This window comes from Bos indicus, chromosome 8 (assembly GCF_029378745.1).
Source record: "Bos indicus isolate NIAB-ARS_2022 breed Sahiwal x Tharparkar chromosome 8, NIAB-ARS_B.indTharparkar_mat_pri_1.0, whole genome shotgun sequence".
Classification (NCBI taxonomy): Eukaryota; Metazoa; Chordata; class Mammalia; order Artiodactyla; family Bovidae; genus Bos; species Bos indicus.
In genome coordinates this window covers 45,077,199-45,089,542 of record NC_091767.1, presented here as the reverse complement: position 1 = coordinate 45,089,542, position 12,344 = coordinate 45,077,199, and the positions used below count along the sequence as shown (strand labels likewise).

Below are 12,344 nucleotides of genomic sequence, written 5' to 3'. Positions count from 1 at the left end.
AACACAGTCATCTGGAGACTGAAAAAACTTGAGTCCAAAGTTTGAAATGACTGAAAATTATTAGGAAAGAAACTGTGTCAAACAGGATTTTGTTTAAAAGTGAGTATTTCCTCTTGTAATTTGAGACTTTTGAGTTGTAACTTTTATTTACCACTTTGTTTAATAGTTGAGACTGCTCCCTCTTATTAATCAAAATTGGAAAGGTTCACCTGCCTAAGTGTACAACATGTTCACACTACTACTCAAGCTGTATCTGAAAGATTATTTGAGTATTAAGCGGTGTGTGCTCTAGCAGTGGGCAAAGAGGAAGTTGCTCCATTTCTCAGGACAGATGCCTGTAAGGTCGACTTCATTTAGGCTTGACCAGTGGCATAAAAACACCCACATAAAACTACAAGTTTCTTCTAATTAGATTTGAGTCCTGCTTTCTTTAAAACCAAAAGGAGGTGATAGTTCAGCTCTACTTATCCAGTAGATCCCAGCTGGGGTTCCGTGTCTGGTTTCCAGTGCCAAACTGAGGCGGACACTGACCAATCTGAGCCCTGCCTGAAAGAACCATCAGCTGAAGGTCTCCAAACCCAGGACCCCATGGAATTGGTTAAAACCTGGGCTTTGGGGTCTAGAAAATAAAGAGATTTAAAGACAGAACGTAACAGTTGTCTTTGAATATCTGAAGACTCACTTTGGGGAAGAAAGAGGTACTCGCTGAGCTGTCACTGCAAGTGTGACACCGTCACCAACAGTAGTGGCACAGGCGGCCGTGATCCTCGGGGCAGGCAGGAGCACCAGAACATGTGAAGTGAGCAGGCTGGGAAAAGGGTCACCCTCTCAATCTCCTTCCATCAAGTGTTGTGATACTCACAGTGCCCCCCGCCCTAGGAGCCCATCTGTCATCTGTTGAGACTCAAGTGAATGTGTCAGTCACTCAGTCACATCTGGCTCTTTGAGACCCTATGGACTGTAGCCCTCCAGGCTCCTCTGTCCATGGAATTCTCCAGGCAAGAATACTGGAGTGGGTAGCCATTCCCTTCTCCAGGGGAGCTTTCTGACCCAGAAATCGAACCTGGGGCTCCTGCATTACAGGCAGATTCTTTACCATCTGAGCCACCAGGGAAGCCAAGGGTGAGAAAAAATGACTCCAAGACCAGAACTGGGACAAATTTGTAGAAGCCAGTTTTGCTTCAATGTGGAAATGTTTTCTAACTAAAGAAATGAGTGGTCTCTGAGGGAGGAGGCCAGGTGAACTGGCCTCTGGGTGGAGCTGAGGCAGTGGACCCAGGGTGGCAGGGAGGCACTCGATGACTGGTGGCCAGTGACAAGGGCTCGGGCAGTCGTGGGGGGTGGTCCTGGGTCAGATGATCACAAAGTTCCATTACAACCACAAGATTCTATTAAATACTGCTTGTAAAATAACTTAGAATATTGAAAATAGTTACTGGTTTATATAATAAAAACTACATGAAAAGAAATGTAATATTGTGTTTAACCAATTTTATGAGAAATTTGTAATTCAGTAAAAAAATCAAACAGTATTATAATGAAATATAATTTCCTTAGTATTAAAAATAATGAATTATTTCCAGCTCTGGTCATTAAAACTCCTGTATGTTCACTAAATTTTTAATTTTTAAATGTATTTAAAATTTTTTCTAGCTTATGAAGGGGCTTCCCAGGTGGTGCTAGTGGTAAAGAATATACCTGCCAATGTAGTAGATACAAGAGATGCTGGTTCAATCCCCGGGTCAGGAAGATCCCCTGGAGGAGGAAATAGCAACCCAATCCAGTAGTCTTGCCTGGAGAATTCCATGGACAGAGGAGCCTGGTGGACTAAAGTCCATGGGTCACAGTCGGACATGACTGAGCACACACGTACATGAATAGTTTAGATTTACAATGCTGTGTTAGCTTCAGGTATACAGCAGAGTGACCCAGTTATACATTTATCTGTTCTTTTTCAGATTCTTTTCCCAAATAGGTTTTTACAGATTGTTGAGTAGAGGAGCTCCCTGTAGTATATAGTAGGTCCTTGTGGATTTTCTATATAGTAGTATGTATATGTTAATCCAAAACCCCTAACTTATCCTTTCCCCTTTGGTAACCATTAGGTTGTTTTCAAACCCTGGCATCTGTTTGTATTTTGTAAGTAAGTTCATTAGTTTCATTTAATATTCCATATATATGTGGTATATTTGTCTCTTTCTGATTTATTTCACTTAGTATGATAATCTATAGAATTGCCTTTGTGGCTGCAAATGGCATTATTTCTTTTTTATGACTGAGCAATATTCCATTATAATCTATACTACAATATTCCATTGTATATTGTACTCCGTCTTCTTTATCCATTCATCTGTCAGTGAACACTTAGGCTGCCTCCTTGTCTTGGTTACTGTAATTACAGCTGCAGTGAACATTGGGGTGTATGTATGTTTTTGAATTACAGTTTTCTCTAGATATATGCCCAGGACTAGGATGACTGGGTCATATGATAGTTTTATTTTTAGTTTTTTTGAGGAAACTCCATACTGTTCTCCATAATGGTTGTCCCAATTTACATTCCCACCAACAGTGTAGGAGGGTTCCCTATTCTTCACACCCTCTCTAGAATTTAGTTTTGATGGTCAGAAAGGTGATACCTCATTGTAGTTTTGATTTGCATTTCTCTAACAATTAGTGATGTTGAGCATCTTTTCATGTGCTTTTTTGCCATCTGTATATCTTCTTTGGAGAAATGTCTATGTAGATCTTCTGCCCATTTGTTGATTGGGTTTTTATTGATTGATTGACATTGAGCTACATCAGCTGTTTGTATAATGTGGAGATTAATTCCTTGTATGTCTTTTTTCCCATTCTGTGCATTGTCTCTTCATATTGTTTATGGTTTCCTTTGCTGTGCAAAAGCTTTTAAGCTTAATTAGGTCTCATCTGTTTATTTTTGTTTTTATTTTCATTACACTAGGAGGTGATTCCAAAAGGAGTGTAGCAATTTACATCAAAGAATGTTCTTCCTATATTTTCCTCTAAGACTAGAGATCTTTTCAAGAAAATTAAGAGATACCAGGGGAACATTTCATGGAAAGATGGGCACAATAAAAGACAGAAATGGTATGGACCTAACAGAAGCAGAAGATAATAAGAAGTGGTGACAAGAATACACAGAGGAACTATACAAAAAAGATCTTCACGACCCAGATAATCATGATGGTATGATCACTCTCCTAGACCCAGACATCCTGGCATGCAAAGTCAAGTGGGTCTTACGAAGCATCACTATGAATAAAGCTAGTGGAGGTGATGGAATTGCAGTTGAGCTATTTCAAATGCTAAAAGATGATGCTGTGAAAATGCTGCATTCAAATGCCAGCAAATTTGGAAAACTCAGCAGTGGCCACAATGCTGGAAAAGGTCAGTTTTCATTCCGATCCTAAAGAAAGGCAATGCCAAAGAATGCTCAAACTATCGCACAATTGCACTCATCTTACATGCTTGTAAAGTAATGCTCAAAATTCTCCAAGCCAGGCTTAAACAGTATGTGAACCATGAAATTCCAGATGTTCAAGCTGGATTTAGAAAAGGCAGAGGAACCAGAGATCAAATAGCCAACATCCATTGGATCATGAAAAATGGAGAGTTCCAGAAAAACATCTACTTCTGCTTTATTGACTATGCCAAAGCCTTTGACTGTATGTGATCACAACGAACTGTGGAAAATTCTTCAAAAGATGGGAACACCAGACCACCTGACCTGCCTCCTGAGACATCTGTATGCAGGTCAAGAAGCAACAGTTAGAACTGGACATGGAACAACAGACTGTTCCAAATTGGGAAAGGACTATGTCCAGGCTGTATCCTTTCACCCTGCTTATTTAACTTATATGCAGAGTATATCATGAGAAATGCTGGACTGGATAAAGCACAAGCTGGAATCAAGATTGCTGGAGAAATATCAAAACCTCATATATGCAGATGACACCACCCTTATGGCAGGAAGCAAAGAAGAACTAAAGAGCCTCTTGATGAAAGTGAAAGAGGAGAGTGAAAAAGTTGGCTTAAAACTCAACATTCAGAAAACTAAGATCATGGCATCTGGTCCGATCACTTCATGGAGAATAGATGGGGAAACAATGGAAAGAGTGACAGACTTTATTTTTTTGGGTTCCAAAATCACTGCAGATAGTGAGTGCTGCCATGAAATTAAAAGATGCTTGCTCCTTGGAAGAAAAGTTATGACCAACCTTGACAGCATATTAAAAAGCAGAGACATTACTTTGCCAACAAAGGTCCATCTAGTCAAGGCTATGGTTTTTCCAGTAGTCATGTATGGATGTGAGAGTTGGACTATGTAAAGAAAGCTGAGCACCAAAGAATTGATGCTTTTGAACTGTGGTGTTGGAGAAGACTCTTGAGAGTCCCCTGGACAGCAAGGAGATCCAACCAGTCTTATCCTAAAGGAAATCAACCCTGAATATTCATTGGAAGGACTGATGCTGAAGCTGAAACTCCAATACGTTGGCCACCTGATGCGAAGAACTGATTCATTGGAAAAGACCCTGATGCTGGAAAAGATTGAAGGTAGGAGGAGAAGGGGGTGACAAAGGATGAGATGGTTGGATAGCATCATCGACTAGATGGACATGAGTTTTAGTAAACTCTGGGAGTTGATGATGGACAGGGAAGCCTGGCATGCTTCAGTCCATGGGGTCACAAAGAGTTGGACACAACTGAGTGATTGAACTGTATTGAACCGAAGAGCTTTATAGTAGCTTGTTTTACTTTAGGTCTAAGCCATTTTGGGTTTACTTTTGTGTATGGGGACAGATAATGTTCTAGTTTCATTCTTTTACATGTTGTTGTTCGTGTTCACCAAGTCATGTCCAACTCTTCATAACTCCATGGACTGCAGCACTCCAGTCTTCCCTATCCCTCACTATCTCCTGGCGTTTGCTCAAGTTCATGTCCACTGAATCAGTGATGCCATCCAACCATCTCATCCTCTGTCTCCCTCTTCTCCTTATGCCTTCAATCTTTCCCAGCAGTAGGGTATTTTCCAGTGAGTCAGCTATTCACATCAGCTGGTCAAAGTATTGGAGCTTCAGCTTCAGTCTAAGTCATTCCAAAGAGTATTCAGGGTTGATTTCCTTTAGGACTGGCTGATTTGATCTTGCTTTCCAAGAGACTCTCAGGAGTCTTCTCCAGCATCACAGTTTAAAAGCATCAATTCTTCAGTGCTCTGCCTTCTTTATTGTCCACATCTCACATCCATACATGACTACTGGAAAGACCATAACCTTGACTAAATGGACCTTTGTTGGCAAAGTGATGTCTCTGCTTTTCAACACTCTGTCTAGGTTTGTCATCGCTCTCCTGCCAAGAAGCAATCATCTGCTAATTTCATGGCTGCAGTCACCATCACAGTGATTTTAGAGCCCAAGAAAAGGAAATCTGTCCCTGCTTCTACCTTCTTCCCTTCTATTTGTCATGAAGTGATGGAACTGGATGCTACGATCTTAATTTTTTTACCATTGAGTTTTAAGCCAGCTTTTTCACTTTCTTCTATCACTCTCATCAAGAGGCTCTTTAGTTCCTCTTCACTTTCTGCCAGGAGGGTGGTATCATCTGTATATCTGAGGTTGTTGATATTTTTCCCAGCAATCTTGATTCCAGTTTGTAACTCATCCATGCAGCATTTCATATGATGTGCTCTGTGTATAAGTTAAATAAACAGGGTGACAATAAACAGCTTTGTCATACTCCTTTCTCAATTCTGAACCAGTCAGTTGTTCCATACAGGGTTCTAACTGTTGCTTCTTGACCCACATAAAGGTTTCTCAGAAAACAGGTATTCCCATCTCTTTAAGAGTTTTCCACAGTTTGTTATGATCCACACTGTCAAAGGCTTTAGCATAGTCAGTGAAACAGAGGTTGATGTTTTTCTGGAATTCCCTTGCTTTCTCTATGATCCAGTGAATGTTGGCAATGTTATTGGTGGTTCCTCTGCCTTTTCTAAGCCCAGCTTGAATATCTGGAAGTTCTAGGTTCACATAATGATGAAGCCTAGCTTGGAGGACTTTGAGCATAACCTTACTAGCATGGGAGATGAGTGCAACTGTCTGGTACTAAACATTCTTTAGTATTGCTCTTCTTGGGAATTGGGATGAGGAATGACCTTTTCCAGTCCTGTGGCCACTGCTGGGCTTTCCAAATTTGCTGACATATTGAGTGTCTCACTTTAATAGCATCATCTTTTTAAGATTTTTAAATAGCTCAGCTGGAATTCCGTCACCTCCACTAGCTTTATTGGCAGCAGTGCTTCCTAAGGCCCACTTGACTTCGCACTCCAGAATGTCTAGCTCTGAGAGAGAGGCTACACCATTGCGGTTATCCAGGTCATTAAGATCTTTTTTGTACAGTTCTTCTATGTATTCTTTCCATCTCTTCTTGATCTCTCTGCCTCTATTAAGTCTTTACTATTTTTGTCCTTTATTGTGTCCATCTTTGGCAGAAAGGTTTCTTTGATATTGATATTCTTTGATATTCTTGAAGAGCTATGTAGTCTTACCCTTTCTGTTGTTTTCATTTCTTTGCATTGTTCATTGAAGGCCTTTTCTCTCTCTCGCTATTCTCTGGAACTCTGCATTTAGTTGGGTGTAACTTTCATTTTCTCCCTTGCTTTTTGCTTCTCTTCTTTCCTCTATCATGTGTAACACCTCCTCAAACAACCACTTTGCCTTCTTAATTTCTTTTTCTTTGGGATGATTTGGTTTGCTGCCTGCTGTACAATATTACGGACCTTTGTCCACAGTTCTTCAGGCACAGTTTACTAGCTCGAATCCCTTGAATCTATTTGTGACCTCCACTGTATATTCCTAGGGGAATTGATTTAAGTTGTACCTGATGGCCTAATAGCTTTCCTTGCTTTCTTTAGTTTAAGCCTGAATTTTGCTATGAGGAGCTGATGATCTGAGCCACAGTCAGCACCAGTATTGTTTTTGCTGACTGTATACAGCTTTCCCATCTTTGGCTACAAAGAATATAATCAATCTGATTTTGGTATTGGCCACTGGGTGATGTCCAGGTGTAAAGTTGGCTCTTATGTTGTTGAAAATGGGAATTTGCTATGACCAGTGCATTCTGTTGACAGAATTCTGTTAGCCTTTGCCCTGATGCATTTTATACTCCAAGGCCAAACTTGCCTGTTATTCCAGGTATCTCTTGACTTCCTACTTTTGCATTCCAATTCCCTATGATAAGTAGGACATGTTTTTTGGTGTTAGTTCTAGGTCCTGTAGATCTTCGTAGAACTGATCAGCTTCTTCAGCATCAGTGGTTGGGGAATAGCCTTGGATTACTGTGATGTTGAATGGTTTTCGTTGGAAATGAACCAAGATCATTCTTTCATTTTTAAGGTTACACCCATGTGCTGCAATGTTCCCAGCACCATTTATTGAAGAGTCTGTCTCTACTCTATTGTATAGTTTTTCCTCCTTTGTCATAGATTAATTGACATGGGTACAAGGGTTTATTTCTGGCCTTTCTATCTTGTTCCATTGATCTATTAATATATTTCTGTCTTTGTGCCAGTACTATACTTCTTTGATTATTGTAGCCTTAATAGTATAGTCTGAAGTCAGGGAGCCTGATTCCTCCAGCTCCGTTTTTCTTTCTCAAGATTGCTTTGGCTATTCAGGATCTTTTGTATTTGCATAAAACTTTAAAAATTTGTTTCAGTTCTGTGAAAAATGTCATTGGTAATTTGATTGGGATTCCACTGAACCTGTAGGTTGCCTGGCGTATTATAGTCATTTTGACAATATTGATTCTTCCAATTCAAGAACATGGTATATCTTCCCATCTGTTTGTGTCATCTTATGAGATGGTCGGATGGCATCACCAACTCAATAGACATGAGTTTGAGCAAACTCAGGGAGATCATAAAGGACAGGGAAGTCTGGTGTGCTGCAGTCCATGGGGTCGCAAAGAGTCGGACACAACTAAGTGACTGAACAACAACAACAATTTCTTTCATCAGCATCTTAGTTTTCAGAGAACAGGTCTTTTGCCTCCTTAGATAGGTTTATTCCTAGGTATTTTTTTCTTTTTGATGCTATGGTAAACGGGATTATTTCCTTAATTTCTCTTTCTGACCTTTCATTGTAAGTGTATAGAAATGGAACAAATATTTAAAGTTAATTTTTATTGGAGTATAATTGCTATCCCTGGTGGCTCAGATAGTAAAGAATCTACCTACAATACAGGAGACCCCGGGTTCGATCTCTGGGTCAGAAAGATCCCCTGGAGAAGGAAATAGCAACCCACTCTGGTATTCTTGCCTGGAGAATTCCATGGACAGAGGAGCCTGATGGGCTATAGTCCTTGGGGTTGCAAAGAATTGGACATGACTGAGTGACTAACACACAATTACTTTATGATGTTTTGTTAATTTCTTGCTGTACAGCAAAATGAATTATCCTATGTATACATATACTCCCTCTTTTTTAGATTTTGTTCCCATATAGGTCACCACAGACCATGAGTGGAGTTCCCTGTGCTATACGGTAGAGTCTCATTAGTTCTGTATTTTATAAATCAAAGTGTATATATGTCAGTTCCAATCTCTGAATTCATCCCACCCACCTTCCCCTCTTGGTAACCATAAATTTGTTCTCTTCATCTGTGACTCTACTTCTGCTTTGCAAATAAGTTCATCTCTACTATTTTTCTAGATTCCACATATAAGTGATATTATACAGTATTTGTGCTTCATTTTCTGACTTCCTTTACTCTGTATGACAGCTCCAGGTCCATCCACATCTCTGTAAATGTATTTCATTCTTTTTAATGGTAAGTACTATTCCATTGTGTATATGCATCACATTTTTATCCATTCCTGTCAATGGACTTTTAGGTTGCTTCCATGTCCTGGCTATTGTAAATAGTGCTGCAATGAACATCACAGTGAACATAAACCTTTCGGATTATGGTTTTCTCTGGATATATGCCCAGGAGTGGGATTGCTGGGTTATATGGTAGCTCTATTTTTAGTTTTGTAAGGAACCTCCATACTGTTCTCCAAAGTGACAGTACCAATTTACATTCCTATCAAAAGTGTAGGAGGGTTCCCTTTTCTCCATACCCTCTCCAGCATTTATTGTTGATGATGATGGCTATTATCAACAATTATATCACCTCACTGGTATGAGGTGATATGTCATTTTTTTTATTTGAAAATGCAACAGGTTTCTGTATATTAATTTTGTATCTGCAGCCTTATGAAATTACTGATGAACTCTCATAGTTATCTGGTACCATCTTTTGGATTTTCTGTGTATAGCATCATTTTATGTTAACTTCTTTTCCAATTTGGATTCCTTTTTTCTTCTCTGATTGCCATGGCTAGGACTTTCAAAACTGTTCAATAAAAGAGGTAAGAGTGGACGTTCTTCTCTTATTCCTGATCTTAGAGGAAACTGCTTTCAGCTTTTCACTGTTGAGTATGATGTTAGCTGTGGTTCTGTCATATATGACCTTTATTATATTGATGTAGGTTCCCTCTATGCCAACTTTCTGGAGAGTTTTTATCATAAATGAGCATACAATTTTGTCAAAAGCTTTTTTTTTCATCTATTGAGATGATCGTATGGTTTTTATTCTTCAATTTGTTAATGTGTATCACACTGATTGATTTGTGGATATTGAAGAATCTCTGCATCCCTGGGATAAATCCCACTTGATCATGGTGTATGATCCTTTTAATGTATTGTTGTATTCTTTTTGCTAGTATTTTGTTGAGAATTTCTGCATCTACATTCATCAGTGATATTGGTCTGTAATTTTCTTTTTTGTGGTGTCTCTGTCTGGTTTTGGTATCAGGGTGATGGTGACCTCCTAGAATGAGTTTGGGAGTGTTTCTTCCTCTTCAGTTTTTTGGAATAGTTTCAGAAGGATAGGTGTTACATCATCTCTAAATGTCTGATAGAATTCACTTGTTAAGCCATCTGGTCCTGGACTTTTGTCTGTTGAAAGTTTTTACTTGTGACTGGTCTGTTCATATTTCCTATTTCTTCCCGGTTCAGTCTGGAAGATTGTACCTTTCTAATAAGAATTTTTCCATTTTGTCTAGGTTATCTATTTTATTGGCATATAGTCACTTGTAGTGGTCTTGTATGATCATCTGTATTTGTGGTATCAGATTTAATTTTTTTTATTTCTAATTTTATTGATTTGAGCTCTTTTTTTTTTTTGATGAGTCTAACTAAAGGTTTATCAATTTATCTTTCCAAAGAACCAGCTTTTAGTTTCATTGATGTTTTCTATTTTGTCTCTATTTCTTTTATTTCTGCTGTAATCTTTATAATATTTTCCTTCTAATTAATTTGGATTTTGTTTATTCTTTCTCTAGTTGCTTTATATGTAAGGTTAGGTTGTTTGAGGTGCTTTTCCTTGTTTCCTGAGGTAAGACTGTGTGGCCATAAACTTCCTCTTAGAACTGCTTTTGCTGCCCAAGAGCTCACACTAATGAGTATTCCCTGGGGCCTCCACCAGTGTCCTTGCCCCCAAAGTGAGTCACAGCTGACCCCCAGGCCCTGAGGAGACCCTCCAAGACCCACAAGTAGGTCCGGCCTAGGCGCTTATGGACTCACTGCTTTGCCCGGGGTCCCAGTTCATGTGAAACCTGTGTGCATCCTTCAAGAGCGGAGTCTCTGTTTCCCTCAGCCCTCTGGAGATCCCGCACTCAAGCCCCACCGGCCTTCAAAGACAAATGCCCTGGGAGCGCCTCCTCCTGCTGCCAGAACCTCAGGCAGGGGAGCCTGATGTGGGGCTTAGAGCTCTCACTCCTGTGGGAGAACCTCTATGATACATTTATTTTCCAGGCTGTGGATCACCCACTGGTATGTGATTTGATTTTGTTGCTAATGTGCCCCTCCTACTATCTCACAGTGGCTTCTTCTTTATCTCTTGGTGTAGAGTATCTTTTTTGGTAGATTCAAGTCTTTTTTGTCAATGGTTGTTGTCCTGCAGTTAGTTGTGATTTTGGTGTTTTCATGAGCAAAGGTGAGCAAGTCCTTCTACTCTGCCATCTTCTCGAATCATTCCACTGGAATTTTTTTTTTAAACTGGAGGGTCTTGTTGTAATTTCCATAAACTTCATTAAACACCCACTCTCACCCTCCAGGTACAAGGATGTCAAAGTTGGTGAGAACTGCCAATTCTATACCCATGTTCTAATGTAATCCTGGAATGACATGTTTGGTTACCTGAAAGTATGCATTATAGGTCTTTAGGTCTTAAGCAGTATCTCCCTGATTATAAACTTGGCCACAATGAGAAGAAGGTGATTTGATTATCTCATATTTAGTATAAAGTGTTCAACAATTTTCCTTTCTCCAAGTTATAATCCACAAATCCTTTATTAACCATCAGTGAAGAGACAAAGTATCAGCTGTCTATCTACACTGGGAAGAAACTCATAGCTTGAGTTTATTCTTCAAAATATGGTACATGTAGGACCCCCTCCAGCTCTCCAACACAGAGATGGGCTCTTCAGGTATTACTTCCACAAACACTAGCAACTTCTTCTGAGGTACTGAAACTCAACCCTCTGCTCACCTGATGGCTTTGGAAGTAGAAACAGGAACTGGTGCTTTGGTGGGAGAACCCAGCCATATCTCAGGGAAGCATGGACAGACAGAATGACATTTGAGCTCTTGTCATCAACTGCTCTTGTATGTACATGTACATAATCATCTGTCCACACAGATGCCAGGGTTCCCTAAGCATGTGATGCTCTGCGAAACTGCGATATGTTTTAAATTCTGAGACCTGAAGGAAAAGGTGTGACAACGGTTGGTGTGAAAGGAGTATTTAGGTATTTCTGTGGCCTAAATCCTTAGCATTATTTATCCACATATGTTGGTTTGTGGGTGTGTGAGAGGTTCATATGTTTATTTCCACTTAAACTCAGGTACTTCTATGACTGAAACTGTACAATGCACACAAAGGAACACAGCAAAACAAAAGTAGTCTGTTTGCTAAAATCAAAGCCCTTTCTGAGGGTGGACCCCACTGTGGGGCAGCCAGGTTACCCCAGGGGTCCCCCTGAAGTAGATCACTTCATGATGGGCCAAGTTTTTGGAGGGTGACTTTTTAGAGTGCTGTGCCGAGGGTGTCAGGGGTGAGACGTTCCTCTTCTGAGGCCTCACTTCTAGGCTCATTTCCATCCCTCCCTTTTTTCCTGAAAGAAACACATACACACCCTCAGCCTACTGTTTAAAAGGCATATTTAGCCAATAGAATTTCATAAGATCTGGAACGTGCTGTGAGGGGATTTAAGGGCAGAGCTGAAA

At 39.9% G+C, this 12,344-nt stretch overlaps 1 protein-coding gene and 1 long non-coding RNA gene across 10 annotated transcripts in view; one reads left to right on the top strand and one right to left on the bottom strand.

Moving 5' to 3' along the window:
- PIP5K1B (phosphatidylinositol-4-phosphate 5-kinase type 1 beta) overlaps positions 1-12,344 on the bottom strand; it is a 350,214-nt gene that overhangs the window by 1,745 nt on the left and 336,125 nt on the right. The gene's annotated exons all lie outside the window — the stretch shown is intronic.
- The window catches only part of LOC109562937 (uncharacterized), a 152,409-nt gene that overhangs the window by 124,531 nt on the left and 15,534 nt on the right, over positions 1-12,344 (top strand). The window lies entirely within an intron of this gene.